This window comes from Nothoprocta perdicaria, unplaced genomic scaffold (genome assembly GCF_003342845.1).
Source record: "Nothoprocta perdicaria isolate Ctin4 unplaced genomic scaffold, notPer1 scaffold_51, whole genome shotgun sequence".
NCBI lineage: Eukaryota > Metazoa > Chordata > Aves > Tinamiformes > Tinamidae > Nothoprocta > Nothoprocta perdicaria.
In genome coordinates this window covers 2,228,143-2,235,942 of record NW_020455766.1, presented here as the reverse complement: position 1 = coordinate 2,235,942, position 7,800 = coordinate 2,228,143, and positions in this window count along the sequence as shown.

Sequence of the window (7,800 nt, the reverse complement as noted above, 5' to 3'; positions counted from 1 at the left end):
GGTTTTTAAATGGAAAAGAATGTCTAAATCTGAAGTTCTCTGTAATGAAATAGCTCAACTAGCACATTGCTTTTGAATACTGCCTCTCACAACAAGAAGCTGCATGTTGGAAATAGTGTTGCTGTACCTGTGAATAGAAGACATCTGCCAGTAGAAAATTAAAGCAGCAGCAAAGCTGCTAAAATTCTTCAGATAGAATCAAAATTGCTTATAGACCTCATATTAAAGGTTCAGAAACAAAAAAAAAAAAAAAAAAGATTTTTTTCAGGGGTTAACACTGAAAAACTCAACTCAAAAGATATGCATTAATGTACTCAACATTCAGGAGATACTTTGGAGTCACTATGAACAGTTCTTTGGAAATGTTCACTCATGGCTAAGGACAAGGAAACAAGGAAAATAAAATGCTAGGAGTCATTAAGAAAGGAGGTAAAACAAGAGCCACCTGATCATTATGCCACTGGATAAACCCTTGTTCTCCTCACAGATTGCATACAGAATGCATTTCTACATTCTCCACCTCCAAAAGGATAGAGCAGGAAAAAGAAAGATGAAGACAAACAACTAATCACAGATAACGATATAGCATCCAAAGATAGATTATGCAGACTAAAACATCTTTAACTTGGACAACAATGATCAAGGCAGATTAAGATGGAGGCATACAAAACTAAGTACAAAAGGAAAGGAGGTAGCAAAACTAAACAAAGTCACTAAAAAGAAAAGATAGATCCAGAAATTAGGGCCTGACTACTCTTAGTAGTACTCTTAGTGTCTCTCCTAGTACAATTTGCACTTCATAGTTTAATTTGTACATTGGATCTATAGAAATGATAGCACACTTAGCCACCTTCCTCCACACTAATTGCATTCCTTTTCTACTTAGACCTAGAACCTCCCAGAATTACAATCTTTCATGCAAACAGAATATGCTCTGGATAGCTGAAAACATGTTATTTCTTGAGGGAAAAAAGAATCCCAACTACAAGTTTTAAACAGCCCCTCAGAATTGCAGAGATCTGCTCAAAACTGGGGAGCTCAATGAAATACTTGGGATCAGTACTATTACTGATGTACCATGTTATTCTTTCTAGTCAGAAGTCAGGATACATTTCTTGGATTCCCATTCTAACACTGCATAATAAATCAGCTGCTTCATGTGTATTAAGCCTAAATCATTTTGCTGTCATTGATATATTCCCTTCCCAATCATTAAAGACTAGATTATAAGACAGGTAGTCTACTTGTAATACATTGTACTGTGCCARGTATTTAGGAATAGAAACTCTGGCTGGAGTCTCTACACATAAMCAAAATAATCATCCAGGTTTAACAAAAAACCTGCCCCAAAGTGGTGTTCACCTACAAGCATCTCTATGTGTTGTTTTATTCACAGGAAGCTACCAATAAGATATCTATTCAAAGGAAACCGTAGAAAGAAACAGAATAAATATTCATTATCATCCTCTTTGGTGCCTTCATACACAGCAAGAGTTTTATCATGGGAAGAAATGTGCCCCAAAACAGAACCTTAAAATTGACTCTGTTCCTTAGTATAAATATCTATGTATTCTGCACTCTGAGTATGTTAATGTAAGAAAACCACATATGTCCAACAGAACCCCAAGCAAAACYTATTTTCAAAAGGATAAGAGTATCCACTACAATGAAATACACCCTAAAGTACAGAGGGTCAAAGACTCTTCAGTTATCCCCATTTCTTGGGAAACTGTGCATTGCTCTTCATAGTATTTTTTTCTATTGCTTAGTTTGAGAAAATGATGGTATTTCTCTCTCCCCAGAGAACTTCATCCACACAATTTCAGTGAAGTCTCAAATGGAATGAAGACAAATAGAGCTGAGAAAGTAAAGAATACCTGTACAACAGCTGAGGGAAACTCCAGCTCCATACTTCCTGGAAATTGCTTTTTTTCCCTCATTTACCTGGATTTGGCGACAAAGACTGCACCAAGCTTGTAAGCAGCTGTGCCCAGCTAAATAAGAATACAGTGGCAAAAAAGAAAATATTCTTCTGGAGACTTTTATTGCCTGCAAAATATCATGAGAGTTTCACATTCAAGCAATGAATGTGAAAGAGAATAGACCATAAAAGCAAGGATTATTGCCTCAGAAATAGCTCTGCTTCTCCTGCCTTTCAAAAATGAAGCAAGAACTCTATGTAAGATACYAGAGTGATCAGCGTGGCATAAAAAGGAAGAAATCCATATGTGATTTGATGTCTAGAAAAAATAATTTGATCTTACCTAAACTGTAAGAGAAAGGGCCTTTTTGTCTTGCAAATAACACTTTTAAATCTACATCTGCAAAGAATGTAGAATGTATCTCTTAGAAGATGAACTTAACGTTTCTATTCTGTACTAAGAAAATTATATTTAACTACCAGAGAAAAAATACAAAAAGTCAATTCTATTCCTGCAAAAATGCAGTGTGTAAATTGCATGCAAATGTGATGTCACTTTCTAAGACTGCATCTCTTCTCATTGGAAAAGGAAAATTTAACTTGAAAGCATGCTGGTTTACAAACTATTAAGGTGAACCAAAGACATATTCTGAAAGTTCTTTTTTAACCTGTTTATCAATGGTGAAATAAAGCTGAGTACCCTCTTGTAAAACACACAAAATTATTTTATTCCTCAAGAATAGGCACACAAATTTKGGGTTCTCCCTGATCATGAAGAAACAAATTATTGGGAAATATATGCACAATGATTAGACTGAGGGATTATAGCTCCCTCCCACAACTGTTACTAAAATTTAGTGGCTTTTTTTTTGGTTGAACTTTTTAAAATGTCTCTTCAATTTATTGGCAAATTACTTAAAATTTGTTTAAATTTATCTATCCCCTTTTTAAATTACATTACCAGGCATGTGTCATAATTATAATGAACTCACCAAACTACTAATTTGAAGACCTCATCATAGCTACTTTAGAAACATTTAAATAACAGCTATTTAAATTTTCAAGCTTTTTTTACAACACAGGCAAGGAATGCTGAATATTTAAGGAAAATAAAAAACAAAGCAAACAAAAACAATACCACAGCCCCAAAATCCCATAACAAAAGCAGCATAGCTAGTCTTTAATTATCACTGACGATCCCATGACATGGCATTAAAATAAATCTTGAAAATCCATGCTTTCTGCCAGCTCTGGTAACGCTTGTGTTCGGAATTCAGTAATGCCATGAAACAATACAGGAAACCTCCACATTTGAAACTTCAAAACTACTTTTTTTTGGAAGGAATATCATGGGACGTTTTAAAGACTGCTTCTGTTTTAAAACTAATAATATAGTGAAATAAAACTGATAATGAAAATATCTATTGACATGCACTTTACCATGAAATGAAAAAGTTTTAAACAACTCTGCTTAGCAATGTAAGTSTCTCTAAAGTTCCCTCATTGCCCAACAATTTTGAGAAGAGATTCAACACCTTAAATCATTTAGGTCTGCAACAGAGAATGGTGCAAGGCTTTAATGCATTCAGAAATCTGGGACATAACATAAGGACCACCATTCTCCATTTGCACAATTAGAATGGCAGTTGGAAGATATTCTGAAAATAAATACCTCTGTGTGAGTAAACTCAGRTTTATGTTAAAAAGTCATTCGGCAGCTAACTTCACAGGATAATAATTAGAGAAAAAATCAGAAGCAAATACGATAAACATGCAACTTGCCTAGTTATTCCCCCTCTTTTCAGATATGGTCTTCTTACTGTTTTTTGGGACAGAAACATAATGACACTCCCAAAATACCCTAGTTCCCTTTTTAATGCAACATTTATTCTGTTATGTTGATTTTGTTCATCTCCGAGCTGAAATTTAACAGTAGATTAGATCACTTTAGAGCTTTTGTTACTATGGTAACACTGCGCTGCAGTTATATTTCTTCACCTCCAATCTTGATTTTGAGGTGACTGGTTATATTTATTCCTGTCCTTTACAGAGCCTCAGTGTGAAGGAAGAGCATTTGTAACAAAAAAATGTTAGCATAAGTTTCTACCATAAGGTGTGCAGTCCATATTGGTTAATTTGACCTGAAGGTTGGGTGCAATTTAGGTTAAATGCATTCACTTAAATTCTGAGGAGATTTAAGTTCTAAATTAAATCATACCACTAGTAAATAAAGTTTAAGTTGGTCATTCTTGGACCTCCTCCCTGAATATCTTAGAAATGGCATGGCACTTCAGAGGCATTCTGCAGAGACACAAACTTCAGCTCTTTTCCTCAAGGAGGGATTTATTGTCCAACACAGACACAGAACAAGCAGTACGGACCACGTTTAGYTTGTGGCTCTGTAAAACCTTCCTCGTGGAAGCTGCAGTCCACAATAAAAAAAAAAAACCCTCTTGCCTATTAGGACCACTGAACCTACAGACTATCCCAATTTTTATCCTCATTCCAGGCAGCCCAATACCTGTTCATGGAGCTCAGCGACCTGTGCAGAGGGATACACCAATATTGTTTTGTGACAGGTCTTTTGCATTTGGCCATCCTGTACCTGGCTTTATTTGCTTGTAATAGTGACCAATTTCACCAACATGAGGCATTCACAATAGATATTCACGACAAGTATTAAAGCAATCAAGTATCATCTGATATTTTCCACTATAAGCTTTTACATAGCTTATAATTTTGTCAAACTGAGCTGATACATTAAAAACTAAGCCTGCCCACAAAGGTTGCTTTTAGGGTAGGAAGCTTCACCTGCTCGGATTTGTCCTGCTAAGGGAGAAGGACTTGGAGGCCACGGCTGCCTGCTTACAGATGGCTTCCTGCACTGAACTGCCCTCTGTAGACAGGGCTTTATCACTAACCTGAGAACGAAGCATATTTCTTAAGCTACAAGTAATAATAGGAGAATCCCCCCAGGCATTTATACCAGGAAATATCCCATAAAAAATGCAAGAAATGCATTTGGACAGTTGCTAGCATAGCAAAAAAACATGTTTGTTCCAAAAAGGTTTTCTACTTGGGATGTCTCTTTTGTCATCTCATTAAAAATCAAGTCAAATTTAGGCAACTCAAACCTATAAAATAAAGAGCTCCCCCCACACAGGTAAGACTTTCATTTCTGGAAGCTAAACATCTACAAAATAAATCCTTTCTCCCTGAGACTGCTAGAGTCTCAGCTCTCAAACCTATCTGGTCCATGCCTAAGGGATAGCAAACATTGTTCCATCCTCTCAAAGCTCCCAAACGTGCACGCAAAAAAAGCCTTTGTTACTTGGTGGGGGGGAGGGGAGAGGGAATTAATTGCTTTTTAATTACAAATCACAAGATATTAGCCTAATTCTATCAGCAACCACAGGGTGGCGTTCATGTTCTTTGCTATCAAATTAATGACTGATGGATTGCAAGGTCACTTTGCACAAATAAACATTCTACACATCCTCTCAAATGAGGCTATTTCTGATCCCTTTTCCCAGTGCTGAAGTGCAAAATTCCTCACATTCCACCTAGACCAGATTTTCCTTATGATAAATCTAACCCCTACTCGTAGCGTATTTTATCAATTGCTCATTCCACTTCCCTGCAAAAGAGTCCAACAAGGACTAGCACGTGATGTCATGCTRGCATTCATTGCCACCGAGCAATCACTTTAAGGTTTGCAGGCTACCTCTTATAAAGATGATTGAATGGTAATTGGTAAACACTAAACTGCATACCACAAAGCATAACTCTCCAAAACTTCACTGGGCTTGTCCTTGAGGCAATGAAAGTAACTACTTAATATTTAACCATCTTTTTGATCATTTTTTAAAGTTATTTTTCCAAAGAACATGAGCTGAAATGCAACATCTGCTTGTCAGAGAAAAAGTCTCCTTCCAGGGAGGTTGATTGAGACATAAAAATGACAGGTATGCTCATACAAACCAGGAGTGCTTCCACAGAACCCAGTTAATCTGCATTAGTAGTAAACAATAATAAAATTAAGGAAATGATTTGGAGCACAATAATGGTCATATTTATATCTAAAGATTAACTGGATATGGATTTGATACATTTTAGGCACTGAACACAATCGGTGGGCAGAAGGGAGCTTTATTTGGGGAAGGTCATTCACATGCAAAGCTGCAAACGCTCAGATCTGAACAGGGGAAGTCATGCCTGCTTTCCAGGGGACCAAACGAGTGCACAAGAGAGGAGGAGGAGGAGAAGGCAGAGAATCAAACTCTGCCATATTTATTCTGCCTGGATGTTCAGTTTTCCCAATTTGGTTTTTAAATAAAAATACATTAGCATCTAGCTAGACAAACGAAAGTTTACATATAAAGTAGGCCAGGTTGAGCTTGATGGAGGGAGAGAACCTGTCAGGAATAAAGAACATTATGCCCTACAGGAAAAAATAAGAATGGGCAACATATTTAGGATGCAAATATTTTGACACTTATTCAGTGCTTTACTTGGCAACCAAAACAGCACACAGCCTTCCAGTACCATTCGATAGGGCCCTCAGCAAGAAAAGCCAAGACTATTTAAAACTTAYTGGCTTAGTATGGTATTACTGGGCAGAAATTTTTGGCTGGCTCTATCAAAGAAATAACAGGTCATCACAAGGGTTAGGGTCACAGGGCACAGCTTTTTGCAAGTCTGAATCAGCACTCAGATGAGGTAAGACAAGCTGAGGATGATGCACGTGGGTGTTCAGGTTGAAGAGTACTCTATGTTTGCATAGCAAAATTCAATTCACTTGGAGGACACACAAAGAAGAGTGAAAGGTGCATCATTTACTGGACTTTGCTTTTGAAGCACCAACTTTGTATTTACAATGAGTGATGGACAAGTAAAGAGCTAGCGATGAAACTACTGAATTGCACCACCTCTGCTGATGGGGCAGGAAACAGTAACCATCTCCAGCAGCAAGGGAGGGAAGCAGGCAGCCTAGGCAGGGCTTTGCTAAAAAAATGCAATCATCCCAAATTTGCTAAAAATCAAATACCTTTGCCAAACTTGTCTTGCTGATAATGCAAAGAGCAGATACCCCTGTGGATCTTGCCTGAAGGTTCTGGAAGGATCCCCTCACAAGGACAGCCATAGCATTGTCACATGCACCTCCCCTAAGGATATAAAAGGACAGATCAGGGTTTGGGAATGCCACCTGAGCAACATCTCCGTCTGAACGGTGAGGATCCCTCCTCTCACTTACCTGAGACATGGGCTGAAGTAGCTCCTTGCAAGGTTAAGAGGCCCTGTACACTCAGGGTGACAAAACACAAAAGTCTTGTGCTGACAAATCAGCTGACTAAAACCCAGTGGTTATTGCCCCTCTGGATTTTTTACTGTCTCCTTTAACAAGCTAGCATCGCAGTGGGTGCTAATGGGTTCATSAAGATGATCTAAAGCCAACACCGCTAACTTTTACCAAAGTGAAATGCAGTATTCCAGCAACATTGGTGGAAACATTCTCTCGGGTTCCTAGGTGTATGAAGGCCCAAGCATACATGATGACATTTGGACCTCAAACCAATCATGCCATTASTTATCATCATTGCTGCATTTCAACAACAAAAGAGGACAGATTACTGGCCAAGAAAACCACACAGCTAATTCCCCAGCAGAGCTCTSGCTTTCAGAAATATCCAGCAACAGGGAGTCCCTGGAAACCAGACCTACKAGATGTGGTGGCTGGATCAATCAATACACAGTCAGGAATGGAAGACTTCTCTGAAACGCTAGGAAACATCAGGATAAGATGGGTCAAGGCACTGAAAAGCACTTGCTAAAGCCTCTCCGCAGGCATCCGTGTGTGTATGAAGCATGGATAGTGTGCT